Source organism: Malaclemys terrapin, chromosome 21, assembly GCF_027887155.1.
Source record: "Malaclemys terrapin pileata isolate rMalTer1 chromosome 21, rMalTer1.hap1, whole genome shotgun sequence".
In the NCBI taxonomy this organism is placed as follows: Eukaryota; Metazoa; Chordata; order Testudines; family Emydidae; genus Malaclemys; species Malaclemys terrapin.
Genome location: NC_071525.1, coordinates 18,550,647 through 18,565,691, shown reverse-complemented (window position 1 = coordinate 18,565,691; position 15,045 = coordinate 18,550,647). Strand labels below are relative to the sequence as shown.

Below are 15,045 nucleotides of genomic sequence, written 5' to 3'. Positions count from 1 at the left end.
ACAGGCAGCTCTGGCAGTCCCTCCAGATCTGAAGCACTAGAGTGGTCACTGTTGGGTCCAAGTTCCGGCACTGTGTGGGAGACATCCTTCCCCTCCAGCAGCTCCTCTCCAACTGAGCTGGAGGGCCTGCCTTTTATCATTCTGGTTCCTTTCCCGCCCATCTGCTTTCAGTGAGATGAGCATGGGTGGCCTGCTTCTGCCCACCAGGGGGCAGTTGTGACTGTCTCTCCAGCCATCTGGAAAGGAGGCTACATTACGTTGCCAGAATAACTTTTCCATTGAAACCTTACGTGACAAATCTCGTATGAGTCACTGCAATTTCATAATATTATGAATGGTCACCCACATTCAATACAGCATCACAGTTACTAGCTTGGACGTTACCTCTTCACCACCCTGAAGTGTTCACGGGCAGGGGGTTTCTCTGGAGCCATTCTTTGTCCTGATGGCTTGTTTTCCTTACCAGCTGCTCTTAAATTAAGGCAGAGCCTCCCCACACTAAATATCCCAGTGATCGGGTCACATGGTGTTGGCAATTATTTCAGCGCTGCCACAAAAAACTGATAGAAACTACGTAGTTAAAGCAACACCTGGGAATTATTATTATTTATTTATTTTCAGAACTGCTGGGAGCCCCAGTCCTGACCCAGGACCCCACTGTGCTATGTGCTGTACAAACACAGAGCAAAAAGACAGTCCGTGTCCCAGAAAATCCACAATGGATAGAGACCTGTGCTGGGACACAGGAGAGCTGGGTTTGTTCCCGGTTCTGCCACTGGACGGACCAAAGGTTCTAATGGGTGACCTTGGACAAGTCACATCCCCACTCTGTGCCTCAGTTTTGCCATTTGTAAAAACGGGAAGACTGTTACTGACCTCCTTCCTAAAGATCTTTGAGATCTACTGATGACAAATACAAGAGAAGAGCTAGATATTGGTATTATAATACACAGACTGTTCTATAATATACTACGCCTAATGGATTTTAAACTATTTGGAAATCTAGAACCATGATGAAACTTTTAGCAAACAATCTGAAACCTATTGTATTCTATGTGGTTTGAAATCATTCTAGAATCCAGTGATGTCCTTGATCCAGTTGGGATTCTAGAACCCGTGAACTTTGAGTTTGAACAAATTGAGAGGCTTAGAATAAATGAAATTCCAGAGCCAGCTAGTGATGCAGAATCCAAGAGAGTCAATTAATTTAGAACACAGTCAGAGACCTAAAACAAAGAAGATTCTGGAGCTGGCTACTGATCCGGTGCCATTGATGACCCATTGAGTTTTAAAATACTGAGAAACCTAGAATTCATGGGAATCTAGAATCCAGGGACCCTGCAGGGTATATAAACATTGACATAGCTGGAACACATCAGCTTTTAGAAACATTAGGGATCTAGGAACAACTGGGATGGCAAGTTTTCAACTCTCCCTAAGTCTGGCCACCTTCACACTATTTCCTCTTTTGTGTTCTCGACTTCTGACCCGTGTCTTCCACTAGACTCAGAGGAACTGCTTTTGACATCATCAACAAAAGCCACCATGACCAGAGCAGGAAGAGACATCCTGAAGACCTGCCAGAACTTCTCCCCCACTAAGAGGTGCAGGTTGGGGGAGAATCAGGTATTGAAGTAGGACATGAAAATGTAACTGAACAAGAGGATGCCTGTCACTGACTCTGGCACCTCCTTCTTGTAGAGCTTTAAGCCCCGGTATAGGTGGTAGGGCAGCTAGCCGTGGAAGAAGGAAACCATTTTGGCCACCATGACTTTGAACTGCTTCCCAGCCCACACCAGCTTCTTCTCCTTCATCTTCAGCCCCATTCAGACATAGCATCCCACGATGGTGCAGAAGGACAGCAGGAAGCCCAACAGGAACCGGAATATGAAGATGGCCAGGTGGACCCGTCTCCACAGGTCCTGCATCTCGGCTCCATTCCAATCTCCAGAGATGTCATAATTAATTATACTGGCAATCTTGTCCCCATCCACCACGTGAGTCTCCCAGAAAGCCAGGTAGAGAGCACTGAGACCAAAGGAGGCCAGCCCCACGACCAGCTTCCCAGCCCAGGGCAGGGTATGGTGATTCTGGGACCAAATGGGATGGTGAGTGCGGGTGTAGCAGTACAGACTGATGAAGGTGAGAAGGAAGACGGAGGAGAACATGCCCATGGAAATGAAGGCATTGAGAAGCTTGCACATCGCCGTGCCGAAGACCCAGTGGAAATCCAGGAGGACATAGACGGCAATGAAGGGGATCAGCAGGGTGAAGAGGAGGTAGCAGAAGACCACGTGGAGGAACCAGAGGGTGGTCACCATACTCCTCATCTTCATAGAATATCAGGGTTGGAAGGGACCTCAGGAGGTCACCTAGTCCAACCCCCTGCTCAAAGGAGGACCAATCCCCAACTAAATCATCCCAGCCAGGGCTTTGTCAAGCCTAATCTTAAAAACCTCTAAGGATGGAGATTCCACCACCTCCCTAGGTAACCAATTCTAGTGCTTCTCCACCGTCCTAGTGAAAAAGCTTTTCCTAATATCCAACCTAAACCTCCCACACTGCAACTTGAGATCATTACTCCTTGTTCTGTCATCTGCTACCACTGAGAACAGTCTAGATCCATCCTCCTGGGAACCCCCTTTCAGGTAGTTGAAAGCAGCTATCAAATACCCCCTCATTCCTCCCTTTTACAGACTAAATAATCCCAGTTCCCTCAGCCTCTCCTCATAAGTCATGTGCTCCAGCCCCCGAATAATTTTTGTTGCCCTTCTCTGAACTCTTTCCACATCCTTCTTGTAGTGTGGGGCCCAAAACTGGACACAGTACTCCAGGTGAGGCCTCACCAATGCCGAATAGAGGGGAATAATCACATCCCTTTGTGACAGGTTGGATCACAGAAACCCCCTTGGGAGCTGCCTCCTGATGTGCAAAGACTCTGCTCCTGTTTTCCCTGCCAGCTCAGGACTCTAGCACCCTGTCTTGCTGAGCCAGACACTCCCGTCTGCCCCGACACAGACCCAGGGGCAAGTTCACCTGAAAACAGCTCACAGAAGTGTGCTTGTCTTTAGCACTCAGATGCCCAACTCCCAGTGGGGTCTAAATCCAGATAAATCCATTTTACCCTGCATAAAGCTTATGCAGAGCAAACTCATAAATTGTTCGCCCTCTATAACACTGATAGAGAGATATGCACAGTTGTTTGCTCCCCCAGGTATTAATACATACTCTGAGTAAGTTACTAAATTAGAAGTGATTTTATTAAATACAGACAGTAGGATTTAAGTGGTTCCAAGTAGTAACAGACAGAACAAAGTAAGTCACCAAGTAAAATAAAATAAAATGCGCAAATCTATGTCTAATCAAACTGAATACAAATAAGTTCCTCACCATTTCCAGAATGCTCCCTTTTACAGGCTAATCTCCTTTTAGCCTGGGTCCAGCAATCACTCACACCCCCTGTAGTTGCTGTCATTTGTTCCAGTTCCCTTCAAGTATCCTGTGGGGGGGTGGAGAGGCTCCTTCCTTAGCCAGCTCAAGACCAAAATGGAGGGGTCTCCCACGGGTTTAAATAGACTCTCTCTTGTGGGTGGAGACCCCCCTCCTCCCTCCTATGCAAAGTCCAGCTCCAAGATGGAGTTCTGGAGTCACCTGGGCAAGTCACACGTCCCTGCATGACTCAGTCTTTACAGGCCGAAGCCTTTGTCCACATGGTATCTTGTATGTCTCCAGGAAGACTTCTTATGTGGATTGGAGCATTCCAAGATGCATTGTTCCTCAAGTGTTTCCTGATCAGGTACTTAACCTGGTGAATTCCTTGCTAAAGAAGCTGACCAAATGCCTCCCAAAGCTTACTTAGAAACCAAGCAAATATACAGCCCATATTCTTAACCTCAAGAAGAAAATGATATATATGTACAAATAGGATGAATAGATATAGTAGACCATAACCTTTACGGAGATATGTTACATGGTAGAGGCAGCACAAAACATATTCCAGTTATATCATACATACATTTATAAACACCTCTCCCATGGGCAAGGGACCTGTCTGGTTTTAAGATTAAATTAGATAAGTTTATGGAGGGAATGGTTTAATGGTAAAACATATTAGCTGAGGAATACCGGGCAATAGAAGGTAAATAGTATAATGGCTAACAAGGGTCAGGCTGGAGACTCTTGCCTACATGCTTGGGGTATTACTGATCGCCATATTTGGGGTCGGGAAGGAATTTTCCTCCAGGGTAGATTGGCTGAGGCCCTGGAGGTTTTTCCCCTTCCTCCGCAGCATGGGGCAGGGATCGCTAGCAGGAGGGTTCTCTGCCAATTGAAGTCACCAAGACACAGGATTTGGGGACTTCATCAGCAGAGTCAAGGGAAGGGTAGGGACGGTTTTGTGGCCTGCAGCATGCAGGGGGTCAGACCAGATGATCATAATGGTCCCTTCTGACCTTAAAGTCTATGAGTCTATGAGTCTATGAAGTCTTATGGGGTACGCTGTCACACCCTCGATCTGCTGGCAATGCTCCTACTTATATAGACCATAATGCCGTTATCCTTCTTGGCAACAAGGGCACACTGTTGACTCATATCCAGCTTCTTGTCCACTGTAACCCCTAGGTCCTTTTCTATAGAACTGCTGCCTAGCCACTCGGTCCCAATCTGTAGCAGTGCATGGGATTCTTCCTTCCTAAGTACAGGACTCTGCACTTGTCCTTGTTGAACCTCATCAGATTTCTTTTGGCCCAATCCTCTAATTTTTCCAGGTCCCTCTATATCCTATCCCTACCCTCCAGCCTATCTACTACTCCTCCCAGCTTAGTGTCATCTGCGAACTTGCTGAGGATGCAGTCCACACCATCCTCCAGATCACTAATGAAGATATTGAACAGGGCCTACCCTTGGGGCACTCCACTTGATACCGGTTGCCAACTATACATGGAGCCATTGATCACTACCCATTGAGCCCAATAATCTAGCTAGCTTTCTATCCACCTTATAGTCCATTCATCCAGCACATACATCTTTAACTTGCTGGCAAGAATACCGTGGGAGACTATATCAAAAGTTTTGCTAAAGTCAAGGAATAACAGGTCCACTGCTTTCCCTTTATCCACAAAGCCAGTTATCTCATCATAGACGGCAATTAGGTTAGTCAGGCATGACTTGCCCTTGGTGAATCTATGCTGACTGTTCCCGATCACTTTCCTCTCCTCTAAGTGCTTCAAAATCAATTCCTTGAGGACCTGCTCCATGATTTTTCCAGGGACTGAGGTGAGGCTGACTGGCCTGTAGTTCCCCGGACCCTCCTCCTTCCCTTTTTTAAAGATGGGCACTACATTAGCCTTTTCCCAGTCATCTGGGACCTCCCCCAGTCACCATGAGTTTTCAAAGATTATGGCCAATGGCTCTGCAATCACATCCGCCAACTCCTGTAGCACCCTTGGATGCAGCACATCCGGCCCCATGGACTTGTGCTCGTCTAGCTTTTCTAAATAGTCCTGAACCACTTCTTTCTCCACAGAGGGCTGGTCACCTCCTCCCCATGCTGTGCTGCCCAGTGCAGCAGTCTGGGAGCTGACCTTGTCCATGAAGAAAGAGGCAAAAAAAGTATTGAGTACATTAGCTTTTTCCACATCCTCTGTCACTAGGTTGCCTCCCTCATTCAGTAAGGGGTCCACACTTTCCTTGACCTTCTTCTTGTTGCTAACATATCTGAAGAAACCCTTCTTGTTACTCTTAACATCTCTTGCTAGCTGCAATTCCAAGTGTGATTTGGCCTTCCTGATTTCACACCTGCATGCCTGAGCAATATTTTTATACTCCTCCCTGGTCATTTATCCAAGCTTCCACTTCTTGTAAGCTTCTTTATTTGTGTTTAAGATCAGACAGGATTTCACTGTTAAGCCAAGCTGGTCGCCTGCCATCTTTACTACACATCGGGATGGCTTGTTCCTGCAAATGTTCAGCCTCAGCCGCCACAGATACAACGTCTTCCCCACCACACCCACTAGGAAGGTGATGAAGAGCAACACAGGAGACGCCAGGTGAGAGAACTTCATGGTCTCTGGGATCCTGCTGGAATTTGCCACTGTGGTTGGTGGGAGTGCCATGATATCTTGTTCCACGGTACACTGGGAAGAGACAGAAGAGGGGTTGGAAGGGACAACAATTGAGGCAAAAAGGGAGAGTGGAAGAAAAGGGAGAAATACCAGAGTGGGTTGGGAAGGTAACATTAGAGAGGACCTCGCTGGTCGCCCTGTGGTCCTCCAGAATATCCAGGCTGGATATTGTCAGAAACTGGGCTATAGCTGGTGGAACCCACTGCTACAGGATAGAGCTGTGAGCAGTAGGGGAGGACAAGGGGAATAGCAGACATGGGAGGAGTGGTGAAGGGGACATTCTAGGAGTTCAGATATACAGCTATGTAGAGAATACCATGTAGCTGTGATCTGGATGACTGGCTGGCTCAGGGGAGCAGGGAATGGGCCATGGGGCCTTTCCCCTCTAGGGTGGCCAGCTGTAATCTGGCCCCAGGGTAGGGGATCAGAACTACTCAGTTAGGCGGGGATCGATGATGTTCACTCCTAGCATGGAGGAGCTGGTGCCGGTGCAACTTACTGTTACAAGGAAGAAAAAGCCAACCCTCCCCCACCTCATCTCTTCTGCTCATCTGCCAGTCACAGGAACTGCTGCTACACTAAAAGAACAGGAATACTTGTGGCACCTTAGAGACTAACAAATTTATTAGAGCATAAGCTTTCGTGGACTACAGCCCACTTCTTCGGATGTATATAGAGTGGAACATATATTGAGGAGATATATATACACACATACAGAGAGCATAAACAGGTGGGAGTTGTCTTACCAACTCTGAGAGGCCAATTAAGTAAGAAAAAAACTTTTGAAGTGATAATCAAGCTAGCCCAGTACAGACAGTTTGATAAGAAGTGTGAGAATACTTACAAGGGGAGATAGATTCAATGTTTGTAATGGCTTAGCCATTCCCAGTCCTTATTCAATCCTGAGTTGATTGTGTCTAGTTTGCATATCAATTCCAGCTCAGCAGTCTCTCGTTGGAGTCTGTTTTTGAAGTTTTTCTGTTGTAAGATAGCTACCCACAGGTCTGCTGCTACACTCTGACTCGAGAGAGCGTGCACGGTCCTTCTCACCCTCATAACACAGGAAGTCTCAATCCACCTACCTGCTTCTCTGCCCTCCAGCCATGCTGCAGCTCTGCACCACAGACCTCGGAGATTTTGTCTGTGTCTGGGATTTTCTCCCTCACAGACTTATTAGCATGGAGTCCTGTCTGGAGAATGGGCTAGTGGTTAGAAAATGGGGGAGAGGCTGGGAGCCATGCCTCCTGGGCTGTGGGAGGGATGTGGGGTGCTGTTGCTTAGACTCTGCAAATGGGGAACCCCTCATCTGATTAACATGGAACAAAACAGAAAAAATCACCCACGTCACAGATCTCACCTACTACCTCTGTCTATTGAGTGCCCTGTGTTAACCCCACTTTTACCCAGTGGCAGGGGGTCCCACTGGTTTACCTTTACAATAGCAATTTTTTGTGGCTCCTAAGTGGTCTTAGCAAGGAAATTCCCCTTTACACCCAATGCTGGGCCCTCTGCCCATTGTTTTGACTCACCTGGGCAGCAGGTGGGGTGGAAACACAGACCCAGCAGAGAGATTCAGATGACATGTGTTTGCCCAGCAAAGCATCCGTGTATCTGTCCCCTGCATCCCAGAGCCCTCCCCTGTGTGCTGAGTTCACTCCCCTTAACTCTGTGTTTTCTACATGCTCCACCCCCACCTGCTCTCTCAGGTCGAAAAGCTGCAAACCATCAATGGAAATGATCATTCAGACACTGTCTTAGCAGAGCAACCACCTAAGAAACAGCCATTGCTTTAAAACTAGCTCCCATTCCCCTCCCAGAACCGGGGCTAGAACCCAGTGAGAGGTGTAGTCATGGCCCCAAACCCAGCTGTGCCTCAATGCCTCAGATTGCCCATTTGTAAAAACTGGGAGACTGCTCCTGATCTCCTTGGAAAAGTTCTTTGAGATCTACTGAGGACAAGCACTAGAGAAGAGCTAGATATCACTATATTAATACACAGACTCTTCTATAAAACACCATGCCAAATGGATTTTAAACCATTTGGAAATCTAAAACCCCCATGAGATTTTTAGACCAAGCAAAGAAGCTGGAACCTATAGGATTCGATATGGTTTAAAAACAGTCTGGAATCCACTGGGATCCTTGCACCAGTCAGGAATCTAGAACCTATGGACCCTATTGAGTGTGAACACTTTGAGAGACTTAAAACAAGGATTCCAGAGCCAGCCAATGACACAGAACCCATGAGAATCAGTTAGGTTAGAATACATTGATTCTAGAGCCAGCTAGTGATCTGGAACCCTTAAACACCCATTGAGTTTCATAATGTTGAGAGACCAAAAACAAATGAGACTCTCGAGCCAGCTAGTGCTCCAGAACCCTTTGAAAAAATTGAGAGACCTAGAAGACATGGGATTCTGCTGATAACAAGGAATCTGGAATCCCAAGGACACTGCTCGGTTTATAAACATTGAGATATCTGGAACCCATCAGGTTTCAGAACCATCAGGGATGAAGGAACAAGTGGGATGACAAGTTTCCAATGCTCGCTAACTCCAGGCACTTTCGGGCACTCGTGACCGACACCAGCACCGCATTCTTGTAGAGCAGCAGGCCATAGTAGAGATGATCGGGCAGCCAGCAGACAAAGAACGAAACTATCGCAGTCACCATGACTTTGGAAGGCTTCCTGCTCCTCGCCAACCACTTCTTCTTCATTTCCAGCCCTGTCCAGCCCCGGCATCCCACGCTGGTGCAGAGGGGCAACAGGAAGCGCAGCAGGAACTGCACCCTGAACAGGACTGGATGAAGACGTCTCCTCCAGGCCTGCATCATGGCTCCATCCCCCTCTCCGGAGAAGGTTTAACTATTGGTGCAGGTGACCATGCCCCCTCCATCTCCAGGAGATCCTGAAAGCCCAGTTAGGGAGCGCTAAGGGTGAAGGAGACCAGCTACATGCCCGCGACCAGCTTCCTAGCCCGAGCCATGGTACGGTGATGCCAGAACCAGATGGGGCGGCAAGGGAGAGTGCAGCAGTCCAGGCTGGTGAGGAAGAAGATGGCAGCAAACATGCCCAGGGAGAGGTACGCATTGAGGAGCTCATACATGGCCATGCCGAAGACCCAGAGGAAATCCAGGCAGAGGTAGATGCAAACAGAGTTATAAAGCAGGATGTGAGCAGGTAGGTGAGCACCAGATGGAAGGACAAGAGGGAGGTCATCATCATCCTCATCCTTAGCCCCAGAACCCACAGCCAGCCACCCCCAGGAGGGGTTGCCACACACAGCTGCCACTTGACTTCTCTTCCTGACCGGTGGGGGTTGCTCCCATTGGCTGCTGAGCAGGCTGATAAGGTGGAGGCCCAGTGAGGGTCGGGCCAGCTGGGAAGGTGGAGGGGCTGCGAGGGGCTGGGCTGCCTGGGAAGGTGGGGGGGCCATGAGGGGCCGTGTGACAGATTGGATCACAGAAACTCCCTTGAGAACTGCCAACTGATATGTTGAAGCTACCCCTGAGCGTGTTTCCCCTGACAGTTTGGGACTTCAGGGCCCTGCCTGGTTTGAGCCAGACCCGCCAGCCTGCTACAAACCCAGACCCAGGTCTGAACCACGTTCCCCAAAACTGCAGGCTTAACTGAAAACAGCTTAAGAAGGGTTCCTGTCTCCAACACTCAGATGCCCAACTCCCAATGAGGTCCAAACCCCAAATAAATCCATTTTACCCTGTATAAAGCTTATACAGGGTAAACTCTGATTTTTTTCGCCCTCTATAAACACTGATAGAGAGAGATGTACAGCTGTTTGCCCCCACCCCCCGCCCAGGTATTAATACATACTCTGGGTTAATTAATAAGTAAAAAGTAGGATTTAAGTGGTTCCAAGTAATAACAGACAGAACGAAGTGAATTACCAAGCAAAATAAAATAAAACACACAAGTCTAAGTCTAGCACAGTAAGAAAACTGAATACAGATAAAATCTCAACCTCAGATGTTTCAATAAGCTTCTATCACAGACTAGACACCTTCCTAGTCTGGGACCAATCCTTTCCCCTAGTACAGCCCTTGTTATAGCTCAGGTGGTAGCTAAGGTATTTCTCATGATTGCAGCTTCCTTTGTTCTGTTCCACCCCCTTATATATCTTTTGTACAAGGCAGGAATCCTTTGTCCCTCTCTGGGTTCCCATCCCTTCTTCTAAATGGAAAAGCACCAGGTTAAAGATGGACTCCAGTTCAGGTGACATGATCACATGTCAGTGTAAGACTCCAAGCCCACATTCCTCCCAGCCTGACTCACAGGAAGGCCTGCAAGCAAACGGAGCCATCCACAGTCAATTGTCCTGGTTGATGGGAGCCATCAAGATTCCAAACCACCGTTAATGGCCCACACTTTGCATAACTACAATAGGCCCTCAGAATTATATTTGATATTTCTAGTTACAGATACAAGAGTGATACATTTATAGAAATAAGATGACCAAACTCAGTAGATTATAAGCTTTGTAATGATACAAGAGACCTTTTGCATGAAGCATATTCCAGTTACATTATATTCACACTCATTAGCATATTTTCATAAAATCATATAGAGTACAACGTCACAGGCCTGGAAGGTGGAGAAAGCAGAGGGACCATGAGGAGCTGGGAAGGCGGAGGAGCCGTGAGAGGCTGGGCCAGTCAGGAAGGCAGAGGGGGCATGAGGGGCTGGGCTGGTCGGGAAGGCGGAGGGGCCGTGAGACCCTAAGGAGGAGCAGGAAGAACACAAAGGAGATTGGAGGAGACAGAAAAGGTGAAGGGAGAGAGAGACAGACGTGTGCAGCCCATGTCCTAGCAGTGAGAAACACGGCATTTCATTCTCTTCCCTGCACAAACCCATTAGGCTGCAGCCACACACAGGGTAGAACCAGAACCCTGGGCCCCCGCACCTGTACCCCCCAATCTAACTCAGTACACTCCTCTCCCCGCCCAGAGCCACGGCCAGAACCCAGGAGTCCTGACTCTCAGCCCCGCCAATCTAACCCTTTGGACCCTATTCCCCTCTCAGAACTGAAAATAGAACCACTGGTTTCTGACTCCCCACACAGACCTGCTCTAACCACTAGAACCCACTTCCCTCCGCAGCCTATGATAGTACCCAGGAATCCTGGATCCCAGGCCCTACCCCCCCCCCCAACCACTAGACCTCACTCTTCTCAGAATTCAGCCTTGGTCTTGTGTACCGTGCCACTGGGGGCTGTTTTCCCAGTAGCGTTGGGTTCCCATCGGGGATCTCAGGGTCCGAGTTCTGAGGATGGGACCTGTGTAACGAACACTCTGGGGAGGGCTGGGTGTGACTGAGATTTTATCTAGGACAGGAAGGGGCAGCATTTCACATGAGTTGTCTCATGCAGGGATGTACCCACAACATGTAGATAGAACAGGACCTCTCACGGCTATTGACCTGCTCTAACCACTAGACCCCAACCCCTCCCAGAGCTGGGGACAGAACCCAGGGTCCTCACTCCCAGTGTCCCATGCACTAGCCTATTAGATCCCACTCATCTCCCAGAGGTGGGGACAGAACCTAGAAATCCTGGCTCCAGCCCCCCTGCTCTAATCCACAAGAACCCCCAGTCCTTGGCTGGGATTTGCATCATTTGTGACTCAGCCTTTGTTGTGAGCTAACAGTGCGGGGTTATCTCTCGGTCATGGTGCAGCCCCCTCTCAGGAAGGGATTTGAGCAAAATACAGGCCCTTCCTCTTCACGGGGCCATGCCTCAATAGATGAGCTGCTGGCCAAGCATCTAGTGCATTGGGGGGGGGGGGGGGAGCTGTGAGCCAGGACTCCTGGGTTCTATGCCAGGCTCTGGGAGGGAGTGGGAGCTAGTTTCAAAGCAATGGTTGTTGCTTAGCTGGTTTCTTTGCTAAGACAGTGTCCAATCATCATTTCCGTTCATGGTTTGCAGCTTGTGGATCTCAGAGAGCAGGTGGGGGTGGAGCATGTAGAAGACACAGTTAAGGGGAGTGAACTCAACGCACAGGGGAGAGCTCTGGGGTGCTGGGGACAGACTCACGGATGCTTTGCTGGCCAAACACACACCATCTGAGGATCCGTCTGTGCTGGATCTGTGTTTCCACCACTCACTGCCCAGGTGAGTCGAGACAATAGACAGAGGGCCCCACGTTGGGTCTAAAGGGGAATTTCCTTGATAAGGCCCCCTAGAAGCCACAGAAATTTGCTTTTGTAAAGGCAAACCAGTGGGACTCCCTGCCCCTGGATATCAGTGGGGTTAGCCTGTGAGACTCCTTGCCACTGGGTATCAGTGGGGTTCACATGGGGCACTCAATAGACAGAGGTAGTAGATGTGACATGGGTGAATGTTTCCCCCTTAGTTCATGTTAGTCAGACGAGTTGGTCCCCATTTACAAAGCTCTACGCCAGCTGTTCTCAAGCTTTCCAGACTACTCTACCCCTTGCAGGTGTCTGATTTGTCTTGCGTACCCCCAAGTTTTACTTCACTTCAAAACAACTTAAATCAGTGCAGCTGTGAGACATCTGTATTTTTACATCTCTTACTGAAAAATTGCTGATTTTCTCATTTTTCCCATACAATTATAAATTAATTGGAATATAAATGTTGTATATAGAGCAATATAAGGAAGTAATTGTATGAAATATTAGTTTCTACTGACTACGCTAGGGCTTTTTATGTAGCCTCTTGTAAAACTAGGCAAATATCTAGATAAGTTGATGTACCCTCTGGCAGACCTCAGCATACCCCCAGGAGTACACATATCCCTGGCTGAGAACCTCTGGTCTAAGCCACAAGACCCCAACTTCCTCCCACCACCCAGGAGTTCTGACCTCCACCCCACTCCCAGAGCTGGGATAGAAACCAGGAGTCCTGGCTCCCAGCCTGCCTTTCTCTAACCATTAGGCAAGTCTACAGGGCACAGAGGACACCAAGCTAACAAGGTCATGATTGCACAGTCCCTGATAGAGGCAATAGCCCAGAGGACCCTGCTGCAGGGCTGGCAGCACGGCTGTGGGACAGAGAAGCAGCTTAGCGGCTTGAGGCTTCCTGTGCTACAATGAGAGTGAGAAGGACCCTGCACACTCTCACGAATCAGGATGTAACTGTACAAGAGACGGCGTGGGGGAAGGGTGGCTTTTTCCACCTTGTAGCAGTGTGTTCCACCAGCACCAGCTCAACAGAACCAATCCCCACCTCCCTGAGCCAGCCAGTCCCCACCCTGGATCCAAATTGGAACCAGCGCCTCATATGCCATTCCCTACCCCCCTGAGCCAGCCCATTCTCCAGATCACAACCACATGGAATTATCAGCATAGCTGTGTATTTGACCTACTAGACTGTCCCCATCACCACTCTTCCCACATCTACTATCCCTCTTTCCCTCCTCTACTTCCCATAGTTCTACCTTGTAGCAGTGAGTTCCACTGGCTATAGCCCAGTTGCGGAGACTATCTAGTTTGCATATTCTGGAGGACAAGAGGGTGCCTAGAGAGATCCTCTCCAACGTTGCCTTCCTAACCCCCTCTTATTTCTCCCTTCCTTCTCTTCACCTCATCTGTCATCCCTTCTAACCCAAGTTCTCTCTCCCCAGGGCACCATGGACCAAAGCAAGACACCTCTCCCACCAACCTCTGGGGCAAATTCCAGCCAGACCCCAGCAATTGTGAGCGCTGCTCACCTGGCTGCATCCGTGCTACTCTTCACCACCTTCCTGGTGGGTGTGGTGGGGAACGGGCTGTGCTTGTGGGTGCTGGGACTGAAGATGAGGAGGACAGTGACCACTCTCTGGTTCCTTCACCTGGTCTCCTGCTACCTTCTCTTCACCCTGCTGATCCCCTTCTTCATCATCTATGTTCTCCTGGGTTTCCACTGGGTCTTTGGCACGGCCATGTGCAAGTTCCTCAACACCTGCATCTCTGTGGGCATGTTCACTTCCGTCTTCCTTCTCACCCTCATCAGCCTTGACCGCTACACTCTCACTCACCATCCCATCCAATCTCGGAATCACCGCACTGTGCCCCGAGCTCAGAAGCTGGCGGTGGGCGTGTGGCTGGCCTCCTTTGGTCTCAGCGCTCCCTACCTGGCTTTCCGAGAGACACACGTGGTGGATGGAGGCAGAATCATCTGCATCAACAATTATGCCCTCTCCGAAGACTGGAATGGAGCTGAGCCACAGGACCTAGGGAGACGGGTCCACCTGGCCGTCTTCATTGTCCGGTTCCTACTGGGCTTCCTGCTGCCCTTCTGCACCATCGCGGGCTGCTATGGCTGCATGGGGCTGAAGATGAAGGAGAAGAAGCTGGCATGGGCTGGGAAGCCCTTCAAAGTCATGGTGGCTGCAGTGGTTTCCTTCTTTCTTGGTTGGCTGCCCTACCACCTCTACCAGAGCTTGAATCTCTACAAGAAGGAGGTGCCAGAGTCGGTGACAGATGCTCTCTTGGTCATTTACACCTTTTAATCCTGCTTCAATGCCTGCTTCACCCCCATTCTCTACCTCTTTGTGGGGGAGAAGTTCTGGCAGGTCTTCAGGACGTCTCTTCTCACTCTGGTCAAAGCGGCTTTTGTTGATGATCTCAGCAGCAGTGCCCCCGAGTATAGTGGAAGACACGGCTTTGAAGTTGAGAACAGAAAACAGGAGATGGTCTGAAGTTGCCCAGACTTGCCATCCCAGCTGTTCCTAGATCCCTGATGGTTCTAAAACCAGACGGGTCTAAGGTACCTCACTGTTTATAAACCCTGCAGTGTCCCTGGATTCTAGATTCCCTGCTCTCTCCAGAATCCTATGTGTTCTAGGTCTCTCAATTTTTTTATACTCAATGGGCCGTCAATGGCACCAAATCAGTAGCCTGCTCCAGAATCTTGTTTCTTTGTTTAGGTCTCTGACTGTGTTCTCACCTAACTAAGAATCTCTTGGA

General features: G+C 49.0%; 3 pseudogenes; 1 reads left to right on the top strand and 2 right to left on the bottom strand.

Annotated features, from left to right (window-relative positions):
• Positions 1-1,451: 1,451 nt before the first annotated feature.
• On the bottom strand, positions 1,452-7,055 carry LOC128827511 (probable G-protein coupled receptor 33; annotated as a pseudogene).
• Positions 7,056-8,627: 1,572 nt separating this feature from the next.
• LOC128827375 (probable G-protein coupled receptor 33) lies at positions 8,628-11,378 on the bottom strand (annotated as a pseudogene).
• An 851-nt stretch (positions 11,379-12,229) lies between these two features.
• Positions 12,230-14,777, top strand: LOC128826853 (probable G-protein coupled receptor 33; annotated as a pseudogene).
• The last annotated feature ends 268 nt before the right edge of the window (positions 14,778-15,045 follow it).